Here is a 16911-nt window from a genome sequence, read left to right on the forward strand (position 1 = left end):
ATCATGAGCCTTGTATCATGGATTGTCTCACCTCTTTAAGGCACAAAGTATACTTTTCTTCTCCCTCTTGCCGCCTTGCTTTCATTCATGTAATTTCAGTCTCACTCTTGTCACTCGTGTTCTTTTACCCTAGCTAATTGGCATACGAAAAATGTTTTGGACACAAGGATTTCTTCGGTTTAGGGTTATAATCAACTGACTCTCTATTTCATGAATATACTTTCTTTAAAAAAATAAAAGAAATAAAAAAAAAAACCTTTTCGCTGATTTACTTGTGAAATTGTAAACAATATTAATTTTCAACCTGAACTTTTTTTTTTTTTTTTTTTAAGTTAAAATTTAGACTACCTGTACACTTAAAGTTCACTCCATGCTACGGGAAAGAAAAATTAGTCCACCCCTATGTAAATTTTTGGCTCCACTCATAATGACGTTGCTATTAGTGTAACAAGGTTGGTGTTTACGTTGTAAACATTCTATTACACTATCAAGGTAAGTTGTTATGCGTGGATATGATTGCATTACAAAATTATTGTTCAAATTAAAGAGCAACTTTATCTAACCCTTTGCAAAACCAATTTCACAAATTCCGGTTTTGAAAATCATTGTCGATTAAGCTACTAGATGCATTCTAAAAAAAATACAATTTTATTTGTAGGTTTCGTTTTTTGTTACAGTCAGGCCCTTATACAAATCATGGCGCTAGAATCTCACAATCCTTTTGGGCAGCCCATGGTATCTTGTACGCTTTGTTATGGCCCAAGCCCTTCAAGGATTATGAGGATTGGGCTAAAAGTTTTTTTCATTCACCTCTTAAAAATAGAATTATTAAAAAACTTCTGCAAAACATTTTTTTTCATTCGCCTCTTAAAAGTTTCATTTCTTTTCATTCGCAACTTAATAATTATGCTACGTTAAATCTGCACCAAGATGCACATGCATGATTGTTTTCTATTATTGTCATAAATCGCCATGTAGTTTTCAATATGTTTTAAGATTGAATAACTAAGATTCCGTGAGATAACCTAAATTCCACTAATATTTGTTTTTTTCAATCTCTCAGACGTACTCTCATACTCTTCTCATCATTTTGCCAATAATTATTATACTGATTATTGGGGACCCTTGGGCAAAACATTAAGGACGCCCTCTCATTTTGGAAAAAGAAAATGAAAATATGCTTGTATGCTAATTATTAGCAAAATGAAAACAAAAATTCAATGGCGAGATAATAAAGTAGTTATTAGCTTTTGATTTGATTGGTGTGAAAATGTAGATAAGGTAGTTATTAGTTTTGTAAAATTAATGGTATTGGTGGCCATCTATAGTTTTATCTTAGTTCCATTTTTTGGCTGGGTTTTGTTTCACTCAGTTGACAAGTTGGTATCCAAAGCTTCGTTTTTGATCTATTTTTTGCTGTAACGATTCATCTTTTCATTTAGCAATTGCCAAATTTTCAATTAGGGATTGCAGAGAATAATATGAAGCAACAGATTAAAGGTAGTGTTCCGAGAAAGAGAGAGATCGATGGAGAAAAATCATGTTTGAGGACGTTACTTCAGCAGCTGGATTCTTTTGGACAGCCGGGGATTGAAGCAAAACCAACGGGTATCATGATCCTCATCCCTTTTGGAGTTTGCTTTCTCTCGGATACGATCATGAACAAACAATCAAGCTAAAGGATGGTGCAGTTTGAAACGCGATGGTAGCGTTAATTATGTTGTGTGTCATATGTTACATACTTTCGGAACTTCAGTGTGTAATGCGAAAATGGACCTATACAAAGTGAATTTTCATTTTTAATTTTGGCCGTTGTAGAGTTTATATTAATCTAGAGCCTAAAGTCCACAAGAACTTCAAAAATCCGATTATATATATGATCAAACTCAACCCTGCTAAATTTACTTTCACAGATCTGCATGGGGATGTTCGAGTTAAAACATTGTACTTGACTCACGATATTATAACTTCCATACATATAAGAAAATAAATTAACCAACACAAATGATAATTAAAGATACTTAACAGTTAACAGTATCAAATAATTATTTATTTCTTACCAAAGAAAGTATCAAAAGAAAAAGAAAACTCCTGGCAAATCTATCTGCCAGTACCACTACCACATGATCTTAAAAATATATACAAATTCGCAACAACAACAATTAATTGGAGAAAAGCAGAAGGTTAAGCAATCAAATGATTATAAGTTGGAGTAGCAATGGTGGTGACACTTACGCTTTGGGCGTTCAAGGCTATGTCCAAAGTTGTTAAGGCCATCTCCAATCGAAGGGTTTAGAGGGCCAGAGGGATTTGGAATCTGGGAGGGCCCCATGGAATTGGAGAGGGCTGGAGGGTAGCCAGCCAGCCAACCCGAGGCTAGCCATTTTTTTTAATGTTTTGTTATTTCTGTCGGTTATAGCCGACAGAAATAATATATACTATATTATTAGTGTCGGTTATAACCGACACTAATAGCAATGCTAATATAATAGCAGTTTGAACAATGTCGGTTAATATAATAGCAGTTTGAACAGTGTCGATTAAAACCGACACTAATTTGAATCCTAATTTGAATTCCAACGGCCAGCCAGTCACTAGCTGTTGTATTCAATTTTTTTTTTGTTTTTATGAATTTAAACCTTTTTTTTTTCTATAACTTCCTATAACTTTTTTTCTATAACTTATATTTTACAAATTTTGGTTCATATTTTTTTTTCGTATAACTTTTATTTTACAAAATTTGTTTCATATTTTTTTTTAAAATTCTATTTCTTTCTTATAACTTCCTAAGCCATTGTACAACATTAAATTAAATTAAGTAACATGAAACAACATTAAACAATATGAAACAACATTAAATAACATTAACCAACATAAAAATTATACAACATGAAACTTAAACAACATTTTTAAAAACATTTAAAAACATAAAACGTAAATGCCTACTCCATGCTTCTTTGGGCCCAAAGATGTGCAACAAGATCTTGTTGTAGGTACTTGTTTGTGGTACGAGAACGTATCATTCTATAGCGCATCATGTACTCATCTATAGAGATACTACCAGTTTTTGGATTGAAAGGCAAATTAGGCTCATCATATATTTTTGCACGAGCCCTTTTTGACTTATTTGGATCTTCTTGGTCGTCATCGAACTCTCCATCAATATACCCATCTCGCTCATCATCCACTATCATATTGTGTAATATGATGCAAGACATCATGACGGAGTCCAAAATTTCTTGACTCCACTCTCTTGCCAGCTTGCTGATGATCTTCCACCGTGCTTGTAGAATACCAAAAGCTCTCTCAACATCTTTCCGATATGCCTCTTGATGTAAGGTAAACAACTTTTCCGCGTCATTCCTAGGGTTTGGAATTGCTTGGACAAGTGTCGCCCACTTTGGGTAGATGTCATCTGCCAAGTAATACCTCATATTGTATTAACGGTCGTTGATGTAGTAGTCAAGTTGAGGTGCTTTACCTTCCGTCAAGTTATTGAAGAGGGGTGAACGCCCAAGAACTGTAATGTCATTTTGGGATCCAGGGACTCCAAAGAAAGCATTCCAGATCCATGTGTCATATGAGGCAACCGCCTCTAACACAACAGTTGGCTTTCTCGACCTTCCGCTAAAGCCTCCTTGCCATCCGGTGGGACAATTCTTCCAATCCTAATGCATGCAGTCTAATGACCCTATCATGCTCGAAAACCCACGGTATTCAGTTTTGCGAATGAGTCGATTCAGATCTTCTTGATTTGGCTCGCGGAGGTACTCGTCTTTGTAAACCTGAACAATTGTGTCACAAAATTCTTCAAGAGTATCAAAGGCATGTAGACTCAGACATACCATGGGTTTCATCCATCGAATCAGCTGGGGAGCCATAGGCCATCATTCGGAGTGCAACAGTAACCTTCTGATAAGTTGAGAAACTAGGGCGGCTTGCTCTGTCCTGCTTCTGTCGAAAGTACGGATTGACCTGCTGGACATCACAAAGTAAATGCTCGAAGACATGATGCCTCATCCGGAAGCAACGTCTGAAATCCTCTTATGTGTACACCGAGTTGGGGTCGAAGTAGTTGTTCATCAGATTGGCATGCGTCATCGTTCTGTTTCGTGGTTTGTAAGAGCGACCAACAATAGAGCCACCCCATTAAGATTGTTCCTCAGTTGGCTGACACACCATGGCCGCAGCCATGGCTACTGCTTTGTTTTGTTTATTGCGCCTTACTTGAACTTCTTTATCAGACTCCGCATCTTCTCGTCTCATTTGCGCCCATTTTGATTCTCTTTTGGTATTGGATGAGGACCCCCAGTTGGAATCTGAAGAGGATCTAAAGTTGGAATTCATTGCAAACTTGAATTGAAAGAGATTGAATTGAAATAGATTGAATTCAAAGTTGTGTGAATTATATCCCAATATCCACCCTATTTATAGCAAAAAAAAATTCAAATCCAACGGCTAGCTGACGTCATGCTGATGTCACTTAGCCGTTGGATTTGAATTTAAGTTGTAGTTTTTAAATAATAAATTATGTTTGGCCCTCGGTTGGAAACAGTTTTTTGTGACAGGGCTAAAACGAACCCTTTGGCCCTTTGGCCCTCGGTTGGAGAAAAAGGCAAATGTGGCCCTGTACTATTCATTAAAATATTAATATCTTGGAGGATCTTAGAGGGCCAGAGGGCTAAAACGAGCCATCTGGCCAGCCATCGGTTGGAGATGGCCTAAGTTCACATTTCACAACCCTGGGGTTCAGGAGGATCCCGCTTGTGGGCCACTACTGGATGCTATCGCAATCAAGCAGATGCTTCCTGTCAAGTATGTAATGGGTATGATTTCTTATAACCCCCTTGGTTTTAGTTTTGTTTAGCATTCAGTAGCTTTTTAGATATTGGTTTCTCACATGCAAAATAGTTTGTGTTTTTTTTCTCTTGAAAATATGGAACAAGAGTATAATTGGAATTCACATTGTTACATCACATTAATTGATCATATAAGATTGCTAACTTCACTATCACCTAATAAGATGATTAGTACGGACAACTAGATTTTCATATAAGATTTAAATTTTAGAAACTACGTTTTGAGTGGACTACACATCACACTCATCCTTCCACGTATTGTAGGGAAATCACCTCTTAAGTATTTATATTATTTTTCTGTTCATCAACTATTATATCACGTGGTTCACTAATTTCGTAAGAATTAGTAGTACTATAGAATCACTATAAAAAAAATCTCCCAGTTTAGTTACTGCTCAACATCAAATGCGGCATGACACATAATACCACTATAGATTACTGGTCATAAATCAATACTTTTACAAGTTCCTAAAGGAAAAAAAAAACATTTAATACCGTCACAGCAATAAAGATTTATTCGATTAGGAAATCTCATCCCCAACTGATGGTATATGTCAATCTCTCTGTATACAGGTAACCTAGTGAAAAATGGTGGGTTTGAAATAGGCCCTCATGTGTTTAAGAACTTCTCAACTGGGATCCTCATCCCTCCCAAGGTAAAGGACCTGTACTCACCACTACCTGGATGGATCATTGAGCCCTTGAAGCCTGTCAAATACATAGACAGTAAGCATTTCTCAGTTCCTGGGGGACTTGCAGCCATCGAATTGGTTGTAGGGAGAGAAAGTGCAATTGCTCAAATTATTAGAACCGTCCCAAACAAATTCTACAAGCTTAACTTCACCATCGGAGACGCAAAGAACGGTTGCCATGGATCGATGATGATGGAAGCCTTTGCTGGCAAGGAAACCCTAAAAGTTCCTTTTGTGTCTGAAGGAAAAGGTGGCTTCAAAACTGCAATTCTCAAGTTCCAAGCAACTTCATTCAGAACAAGATTAACATTTTACAGTGCCTACTATCACACAAAACTTGATGACTATGGTCATATGTGCGGCCCTGTCTTGGATAATGTCATTGTTTTTCCAGTCGCTTGACATTAATTAATAGCTAGCTCGTTTGTTATAGCTCTAGCTATTTTATTGTTAGAGAAGATCTTGAAAGGTAGGATAAGATTAGGAATGAGGATATCCGAGGTAAAGTAGGAGTAGCCGAAATTGAAGGAAAGCTGAGAGAAAATTGGTTACGGTGGTTTGGACATGTGCAAAGAAGGCCTACTGACGCTCCGGTTAGAAGATGCAACTACGAGACAGAGGTTCAGGGTCGAAGGGGTAGAGGAAGACCTAAGAAAACTTTGGAAGAGACTCTAAGAAAAGACTTAGAGTACTTGGATCTAACGGAGGACATGACACATGATCGAACACAATGGCGTTCTAAGATTCATATAGTCGACCCCACTCAGTGACTTGGATTTTTTCAAGTCTCCAATCGAGAAGTTTTCCCCACTTGGGAAATTAAGGGAACACTACCTCAACCTATATGCTCCACTCACAAAGCTTCAACATACAAGCTTCAACAAAAGAAAAATTCAAAGAACTTAGCGAAGAAGGCTTTGGTGTATTTAACACAATACGTTGAAATGAAACAAAGCTTATTTATTGATATCTCCAATAAGTTACAAATATGTACATATACATGAGTCAAAATAAACAAACAAGAGGGAGCCTTCACAAAGGTTGCTTAGGAGAAGCCTCAGCAGTCGGTAGAGCCCCAGAAAGAGAAGGCACCGGAGGGGGATCATTCGGAGCCTCAGTACTGGACAGCACCTTAGAAGGAGGAGACATCGGAGGTTGATCATTTGGAGCTTCATTACGCGATACAGCCCCATAAGACGAAGGCAATAAATGCCTTTGGAACAAACCCACAAACTTCTGATGATCATGTAAAATCTGACCATCAGATTCCTTCATCTGGTCAAGCTTCCTCTTCATGTTTGTAGCATAGTCATGTGCGAGCCGGTGCAACTGTTTATTCTCATGCTTGAGCCCTCTAATCTCCTGTTTGAGACTCATCACTTCAGCCGCCAATGATTCAACTTGGCGGGTTCGAGCAAATAGGCGTTGGGCCATATTAGACACAGAACCTGCACATTGAACACTGAGAGCCAGAGAATCCTTAACAGCCAACTCATCAGACCGTTTGGAAAGTAGTCTGTTATCTTTGGGAGTGAGAAGGTTCCTAGCCACCACCGCAGCGGTCATATCATTCTTCATCACGGAATCCCCAACGGTAAGAGGACCAGTAGGGGATAAGAAGGATGGGCGCCATATGTTGTTTGGAGAAGGCGTGGCTGCCTCTTCAACAAGGTTCAAGTCAAAACGACGGTCGGAGGGGCCAGACATTTTCAAAGGTGTTGAAGAGAGAAGAGGTCGGATAAATCAAGATCTTAGAAATGCAAGAAGGGAGCTTCCACTGGTGGAGATTCAAGTGTGCTTTGGAACTTAATACCAGCCTCTATACAAATCTGCACTCGATGGAGCTTCAAAAATCGAAGAGGCGCCTACTCAGAAATCGAAAAGGCATTTGCTTTCTCAAAAGCTGGGCTACTCAGAGACCACGAGGGCCGATCTCAGGAAACGAAGAGACGTTTGCTTTCTCAAAAGCTGGGCTGCTCAAAGACCACTAAGGTCGATCGTAGAAATCGAAGAGGCGCTTGTTTTCTCAAAAGCTGGGCTGCTCAGAGACCACGAAGGCCGATCTCAGAAATCGAAGAGGCACCTGCTTTTTCAACCTTGTCAGCACCTGTCACATGCACACTCAACTTTGCGGAAATTACGGGCATTCTGTCGAAGATTTCTGGTGAAATAGAAAGCACGTGAATGTTACTGTTCAATCATCCACTTTCCACACACAACATCAGCTCACGGGTACCACATATAACTTTGCCAAAAATCTTTGACAAAGTTTAGACACGTGAAACTTGCAGCTCCCATTACATCGCTATGACCAAGAAGGGTAAAAGAATAGCAAAGAAACAGCACTAACAAAATTTAGATACATAAATTTTGAAGGTCTAGCTACCATATTATTACCCACAAGGGTAAAGGAACAGGACCACTGCTGGATAATTGGAAAGTCCCTGTGTGTCAACCTCTGTGCTCCGTGGCAAGGTAGACTAGCAAACAGGCCTAACCTTTACTCACATTCGAGAAAACACTCCCAACAAGATTGCTTGCTTCAAGATCAAAGAGGCACCGCCCTCCGAATCTCGAGAGCCAGACTCCCAACATGATTACTTTCTCAAAAAGCGACAAGACACCGCTCTCCTAATCTCGAGAGCCAGACTCCTAGCAGGATTGCTTTCTCAAACATCGAAGAGTCACCGTTCTCCGAATCTCGAGAGACAGATCACCGACAGGATTGCTTGTTTGAAAACCGAAGAGGCACCGCTTTCTCAACTTCGAGAGCCCCTTAGATAAAGCTTGTCTGTAATCCTCACACCGCTTTCTTAACTTCGAGAGCCAGATCTTCTTAGATAAAGCTTGTCTGTAATTTTCACACGTAACATCAGCATTCCAGATACCACAGACCACTTTTTCAAAGTGCTCTGACATAGTTAAAACACGTGAAGCTGGCAGCTCCTACTACCGTGCTATGACCAAGCAGGGTAAAGGAATAGCATTACTCCTTGTTAGGGAGACTCCTATATATGTCGACCTCCATCCTCAACGGACAGGCAGACCTGCAAAAATGCTCAACCCTTCCTCATATCTGACAGGGCACTCCCAACGAAGCCTCTCGAAATACTCAGTTTTCTTTCCCCCCGAGAATACCTCTGCAAACAAGCTACACCAGAGTAAGAATATCTCATATCATCAGGGTTAAAAGCAAGAGTATCCCATATCATGCTTTTTCCCTGTCTTTTCCTTTGGCTTTGTTCTTACCTGCAAGACAAGGAGAAAGAGAGCAATCAGTCAGCACTTGGAATCAAGCTTCCAGTCCGGAACTGACTGCCTGGAACCCCTTACCTGATTACTTACCTGGCATTGCTCTCGAGTATTCATCTTCAACATCTTATGCTTCCCGAGAAGATACCACATCTGTCTGAGGAACAAATAGGGCAAGTGAGAAGGATACAAGGAAGCATGTGGAGACAAGCGCAACAGAACACGTGCCGATACATCCACTACTTTGTCAACAGCAAAAGTATCCCATATCAGCAGGGTCGAACGTACTCTAGATTTGATGGACTTGTTTTGACCCTCAAATTCTTCAGTCGGCCTTATACTCTGGCGGAAACCAGAAAACCCTCCAGCCCAGTTCAAGAATAAGCCTGTGGAAAGTTACTTCTTCAAAAGCAAAAGTATCTCATATCACATTTTCTCCTTTTCTTCTCTTTATCCTTCATGCTGCCTGCAAGATAAGGAGAAGGATAACAATCAGCCAGAACTCGAAATCAAACTTCTGATGTGGGACTGATTGCTTGGAGCTCTGATTGCTTACCTTGTCTATCACCTCTTTCAGCAGATCCCCTAGCTCGGCGACTTGGGAGACTCCTACTACATGGTTTGTATTGCGCTTGACCAAGCCTGAAACTACAAGTAAGCGTCAAGTGAAATTGATACATTACCTTGTGCATCTTCACTAGTTAAAGATACCACCCCTGGAGGGAGGAAGAGTACTTCCAAAGAAGATGCCACATCTACCTATGAGACAGATAAGGCAAGTGAAGACGATACCACACTTTGGTACTTAAAAGTTTCGTGATTACGAGATCATTCTCCCATAATATTTGTACTAAATCATTCACTTGTACTCACTAAAGGAGAGCTTGAACCTATGTACTGTGTAAACCCTTCACAATTAATGAGAACTCCTTTACTCCGTGGACGTAGCCAATCTGGGTGAACCACGTACATCTTGTGTTTGCTTCCTGTCTCTATCCATTTACATACTTATCCACACTAATGACCGGAGCAATCTAGCGAAGATCACAAACTTAATATTTAAGATGATATTCTTTGGTGTATATTTTTCGCAAACGATATAGTGTTGATAGATGAAACGCAGGAAGGGGTAAACGCGAAGCTTAACCTTTGGAGAGAAGTGTTGGAATCTAAAGGTCTTCGCCTAAGCCGATCAAAGACAGAATATATGGAGTGCAAGTTCAGTGCAAACGGAGGCCAAAATGAGTTAGGGGTGAGGATCGGAGATTAGGAAATACCAAAGAGTGACCGTTTTCGCTACCTAGGATCTATCTTGCAAAAGAACGGAGAATTTGATGGAGATCTTACCCATAGAATACAAGCTGGATGGATGAAGTGGAAGAGTGCATCCGGAGTGTTGTGTGACCGTCGTAGGCCACTGAAGCTCAAGGGAAAATTTTATAGGACGACAATAAGGCCAGCGATGCTGTATGGCACAGAATGTTGGGCGGTGAAGCATTAACACGTAGGTGTAGTGGAGATGAGGATGCTTCGTTGGATGTGTGGGCACACGAGAAAGGATAAGATTAGGAATGAGGATATCCGAGGTAAAGTAGGAGTAGCCGAAATTGAAGGAAAGAGGAGAGAAAATCGGTTACGGTGGTTTGGACATGTGCAAAGAAGGCCTACTGACGCTCCGGTTCGAAGATGTGACTACGGGACAGAGGTTCAGGGCCGAAGGGGTAGATGAAGACCTAGGAAAACTTTGGAAGAGACCCTAAGAAAAGACTTAGAGTACTTGGATCTAACGGAGGACATGACACAAAACTGAGCGCAATGGCGTTCTAGGATTCATATTGCCGACCCCACTTAGTGGGAAAAGGCTTTGTTATTGTAGAAGATCTTGAAAGGTGAGAGTGTGTGTTGTTTATTACAGTATACATTTGGTTCTTCAGAATATGTTTTGAGCCATTGGTGGGTATGTACTAATCCATATAAATAATTATGCAAATGCACATTTTGTTTTTCGAGAAGAAAAAAGAAAAAAAAAAGAAAAAAAAAGCTTAAATAACAGAGCCCTTCGGGCAACCAGTACACATTGCATCAAAGTGTAAGGCATTCCTTACACTCGCAGGCACAATATTAAACCAAATACAATTAGAAGACATAGAGTGTCCTATATGATCCACTGCAAGAACAAATAGAATATGTGATCAATATTATGTGATCCTCTAAATTCGTCACATAAGTTCAGATATGTAAAGAAATCATGTTGGCGTCACTGATAAAAGGATCCGTGGATTATGGGCAAAGATAAAAGGCGTCACATATAATTTGGTGCTGCCGAGTGAGATGGGCAGGCTATCATTATGACGCTTCGTTTTAGATTCTTTTCCCGCACCTTCCACCCCATGTTACTGTACAATCACTCTCTGTCTCACTAAGCCCTACGACAGGTTTGTAAATTTTATTTTGAGTTTTTTAGACAACGAACAATGCAAACCTTTTCACAAAATATTTTGGTGAGTTAACACAAAGATTTAATGCATGAAAAAGTGTTTGCATCTAGGATTTTTAGGAACTCCGAGAGAAGGCTCGGAAGAGCTAATGCACCCTCTTAAAAAATGATAAGCCTTCTAACCCAAGAGCAAATAAGCTCAACTCAACCCTAATAAACCAAAAGATATTTTTGTTTTGAACAACCACTAAGACACTTGTCAAATGTTAATGAAATTTGAAAACATAAGCGTGCGAGACTTACACGAGTGAAGGAGTCAGACAACCCATTTGGATTTTCTTAAAATGTATGTCAGACTCACGTGCAAAGCACATGCATGAGGCAGAATGTTGATATAGAATATGCTATTTCAGAATACATTGTGTGTCCTGACCAGATGATGTGGGTCGACAATTTCACTAATCAGAATGCATAAGAAACTTGAATGTTAACTGCATACGCATAAACAAACTTGACTTGAGTTAAATCAAGACCATGCACTTTGCTCTTCAATATCAAGTATTCTAAGCCTAATATAATGTAAATTGGCCTAAAGAGCTTTTGTGATAAAATGTTACAAATTTGACAAGGAAAATCAAGTAAAAAAAACTTCACACTAGTTTTTAGAACATAATTCGGAAATCTTTAATGTACACATCCTCACCTTTGAAAAGTTACAAAGACATTGCTTACAAAAACTTTTAATTTCAAAGTAGCCTTATTAGTTCGACCGGTAGTTCTACTCCTCTCAAATTCCAGATTTTTACTTATTTTATTTTGAAAATTCTTTTCAACATCCATATCACTTGAGCTTTTAGTTTTCAACGTCCTTGATGAGCATTTTTGGTGTAGTGAAAACAGTTGTGGTGTATTCTTTAAACTTTCAATTCTGTACCATCAAACTGTCACCCTTGTATCCTGAGCAATCACATTCCAACTCTCTCTCTCTCTCTCTCTCTCTCATTAAGCATGGTTGATGAGTTGATTTTATATTATATATTTTATCATATTTTAAGTATATTTTGGTAATTATTTTCGTGAAATTTTAATACTTGGATTTATATTCTTAATATAGGACATGCGACTTCTTCTTGAGAAAAAAAGTAATCAAACGGATTAATTTTGAAGTGATTCAAATTGGAGAATGTTTGCAAATCTTTCACCTTGTTCATATCAAAGTTTCAGATTTTCTACTAAGTGGTTAATTTATGGCGATGAAATAAAGAACCCAGCGCGCAAAGCTGTTAAAGTGACGTTTTTGATTTATTTGGGCTTTTTGTCTTTTGGCGATGGATCCTTCTGCAAATATGTCCAGGATGACTTAAGCTTTAAAAAGTGACATGTTGAACCCGATTTGAAGGTGTTTTGGTCCAGAAACGTGAGATTCTTTATGGCTGCCCATGCTTCTCAAAGTTAGAATATGAATGTATTTCCTTAAAAAAAGGAATAGGAGTGTATTTCTTTGTTATCTTATCTACATTTTTTTAAGAAAAAGAGACTAGCTGGCGGATTCGCCACAGAAGTCCATCCTTCCGGGGGCCAAGAAGACTCACATAGGCATTATAGCCTCCTCAGCCACTATCGTGTGATTCACTAGTGCCAGGAATCGAACCCAAGATGTGCCATGTGAAATATGGGTCTGGAATTTGTCCCCAACCACTAGGCCAACCCATGGTGGTTTAGCTATCTATTTAGTTTCCTAGTTTTATTTTAAGACCTTATCCAGGAAGGATTTATAGGTAAAAATAAGGCTATCTAGCCATTAGGGGTTCACTACGAATCAATTTGGAGAACTTGGTTAGGCTTAGACGATTTGTATTCTTCTTTCAAGGTGTTTTCTATCCTTTAGTGGTAAAAATAAGGCTATCTAGCCATTAGGGTTCCTTACCATCAATTTGGAGAACTTGGTTAGGCTTTGACAATTTGTATTCTTCTTTGCTTTGACGATTTGTATTCTTCTTTCAAGGTGTTTTCTATCCTTTAGTGGTAAAAAATAAGGCTATCTAGCCATTAGGGTTCCCTACGCATCAATTTGGAGAACTTGGTTAGGCTTTGAAAATTTGTATTCTTCTTTTAAGGTGTTTTCTATCCTTTTTCTTCGTTATATTTCCTTTGATTTTGATTTTGATTATGTGTCACCAACTTTCATTTGCTAGGGTAAGACCATGAGCCTTAGCATGAATATGTAGCTCTTATTTAGGGAATTGCTATTGGCACTTCCAAAATCACATTTTGCACTCCAAACTTTCTATAATTAGAAAGAAAAATACACTTGTGATGAGTGTAGAATGAGATTTTTGGATTGCTAAAAACAATTCCCTTGATTTAATTGCTTATGCTATGATGCATGCATACTTTGAATTGTTAATCATTGTATTTAAATTGTCCTTATATCTGTTGGAAATTAAATATGAATGAAAAATAAGAGTCAGTCAAGTGTTAAACGTATCAAAGGGTGCTGCAAAGGGAGCCATCCTCTTTAGTGATGTGTCTGTTAAAGGGTATTACTTAACTACTTAAACCCTAAACGATACATCTCTTCGGCAAACAATATATTTGAGTCCTATAAAAACTCAAAAACTATTGTCTTTTAAGATATAGAATGAAGAAGAGTTTTATTCAAGGTCTTTTATTCTTTGTTAGTCAAATTCCAACACTACTAAGCATAACTGCTTGGGCGACGAAGGGACAGTTGTTGCGCAAAGGCAAATACGGTCATTGGAAACCTTGGGCTGCGAAAAGGACGTCGCGCAAAGCTCGTGAAGTCAGACATTGCGTGATGGAGGAAAATGGTTCGTCTTGCGAAATGAATGTTGCATGATGGAATTGGTGGTCGTTGCACGAAACAAAGAGCAATGAATGAGTGTTCGTTGCGCATGATACTCCGAGAGGCGAAACTGGGGTTTGACCCCCAAACCCTTGCGCGACGGACATAAGGCCGTCGTAGTATGATTTTAAAATTATTATTTTTAAATAATTTTTATTTATTTATTATTTATTATTTTCCTTTTAAATGTTGATAATATTGTTTTATGTATAAATTAATTTAATAAAATTAAAAACATAAAATGTAAAGAAGAATATTGAATAAAAAAATGGGGTGTGCTATCCACACATCATTTTTTACTTCTCACACACCCCTTGTTAATTTCTGTCCGTTGATCTTCTTCAATTCATCCAATCTGACTGCCGAAAACTAAAAAGGTGTGGGAGAAGTAAAAATGGGTGTGTGAATATCACACCTCTAAAAAAATTATTGAAAGTGTACATACAACATAAAAAAATATTTTAAAATTTGAAAATAATTGAAAAAAATAAAATATGTAGTCGTCCACGTCACAATAGCATGCTGGTGGTGTTGCTGCTACGTTGGGGCGTTGGGAGGTTGTAGCTGTTGTGGTGAAGGGCTGGAAGGTCGTTGCTGGAGATGGTTCAACGTCGGGTAACCGAATGCCAGAGATTTGAAGGGTGAGAAGAATTTGGTTCATCAAACTGCTTTGGGCTGCAAGCTGAGACTGCTGGGCTACAATCTGCTCCTTTAGGTCTGCCACTTCATATGTCAACGATTGGACCTCTTATGTTCTCTACCTGGAGGATGAGGTAGACGGGTGCCAAAGTTAGGCTTTCCCAAGCCCCCGGTGAACATTCCCCTGCCTACGACCGAGGGTTTGATCGAGTGTGTCCGTCATGATTTGAAAACTCGCATCCTCAAAGGGAAACACCTCCTCGATTGGGGTCTCTAGGGAAAGCTAGGAAGCCACCTTCTCCAGAACGGTCTGGCCCTTCTCCACCATGGTGGACTAGAAAAATGAAAAAAAAAATTAATTTTAATATACATGTAATTAATATTGAATATTAAAAAATTGAAATAACTTAAATGAAGCTGCTTCGTCAGCTCCTCCCCGGGACGAACGTACACCTCCTTGAACATGTCAATCTCAGGAAACTTTGACCTCCCCTGAATAATAATAAATATATTAACACATAGATTACCAATTGTGTAATAGAGAGTAAAAAGAATCATAACATAAAATAAATATACGGTTACTTACGTCGTTCCTCCAACCTATAAGAGAAACGTCATGAGTCGGAGCCGTGAAGAAGTTTCTTCTTCGACCGATTGATTGAGTTTTCCTTCACTTTTTTCTGTTGAATTTAAAAAACGTATTAGAATATATATTATACTTACAAGGTATTTCTCGTCTTGAAAATGGCTGCAGAGCCACTCCTATTCATCCTAGCGGTCCACTAACTCTATAGGGCACCCAACTGCTAGAGCGACCTCTGAACCGTCATATTTCTCATAATGCTTATGGAGGTTGTTCTTCCATTGAGTCAACCTACAGGCGCAAAGCTCGTTGATGTACTGGTTTTGATTGGCATCGAGGTTTGTGAGCTCATAGTGATGCTACAAAACTCAAAAATAAATAATAGTTAAAATTTATAATATTTGTATACTTTAATAAAAAAATTAGTATTTGAGGTTGAAAATACTTACCGATAATTCATGAAGAACGGGTTCCTTAACTTCAAGTGGGACAATTTTCCATGACTCCCACAGGAGGGGGCAATGATTCCTGATAACCGAGCCAATGTTGCTGGCCAACGCACTGTGCTGCTCCTTTGTTGCAGCCGCACGATGTCGAGGATCCCACATAATGGTGATCTTCTCGGTCGTGGTGCGAGTGGTTTGTGACGTCTTCAAAAGTCTGCATGGGCCCTTGGTTTTTTTTTTTTTGAACTACCAAATAAACAAAATAAACATTAGATGAATTCTATTTTCTATCGAAAATTCGGCAAAACCTCCCCTAAAACTATAACATTTCCTAAAATCTACAGACAATATAACAACAAAAACAACACATCCACCCAACAATTCAAACACTTTATACGAACTGGGGACTTTAAAACAAAATTTACGACTTGTATCATGTGTTTTCACTTCTAATTGCATCACTGACCGTGAATCTATGAAGAAACTACACACATATTGGATTGCATATGTAATTAAGTAAGTTGAGAACAATATCGATGTGAGTAGTCTTGTCTCTTTGAAATTTTTAACACACCATATTCGTAACTTGAAAAATATACTAAAGATTTTCACTAATGAGAAAATAAAAGAATAAGAAAGATAACTTTTTAAGAGTGTAACCAAAGAATTTATCAACCAACTTTTTCTAAAGAAGATTGGGAATCTTCTTTTGTCATCCACCAACAAATTTCAGTATCCTCCTTGATAATATTTTGTAATAATGACTTTTTATGAACCTACCTGAAAAACCAAATAATTTAAAAGTTCAATTTTCACAACAACAAAAAAAACTTTCAAAAGTTCGATTATACTATGAGAAAGATGCATTACCTATCTGGGATAGAAGAAGCCTCACCAGACTGCTCAGCCTCCTCAAAACTCTAGGTCCGTCGATGAGTCCACCGAGCATTTAGTAGAGGATGCGTCATCGAAGAAGTTGATGATGTAGGAGCCATAGACACCGTTGGACCGAAAGGCGTGACTGGAGACACACTCGTCGTGCCCATATCAGGTAGGGAGGTGGTAGCAACACTACATGGTGGAGAAGATGCCTGACTGACCCTACTAGCTGCCCGACACTTTGAAATTAGGTTTGAC

The 16911-nt window shown here is 38.7% G+C and overlaps 1 pseudogene; it reads left to right on the top strand.

Annotated features, from left to right (window-relative positions):
* The first annotated feature begins 696 nt into the window (after positions 1-696).
* Positions 697-5953, top strand: LOC126592118 (uncharacterized; annotated as a pseudogene).
* The last annotated feature ends 10958 nt before the right edge of the window (positions 5954-16911 follow it).

The sequence above is a fragment of the Malus sylvestris genome, chromosome 12 (genome assembly GCF_916048215.2).
Source record: "Malus sylvestris chromosome 12, drMalSylv7.2, whole genome shotgun sequence".
Classification (NCBI taxonomy): Eukaryota; Viridiplantae; Streptophyta; class Magnoliopsida; order Rosales; family Rosaceae; genus Malus; species Malus sylvestris.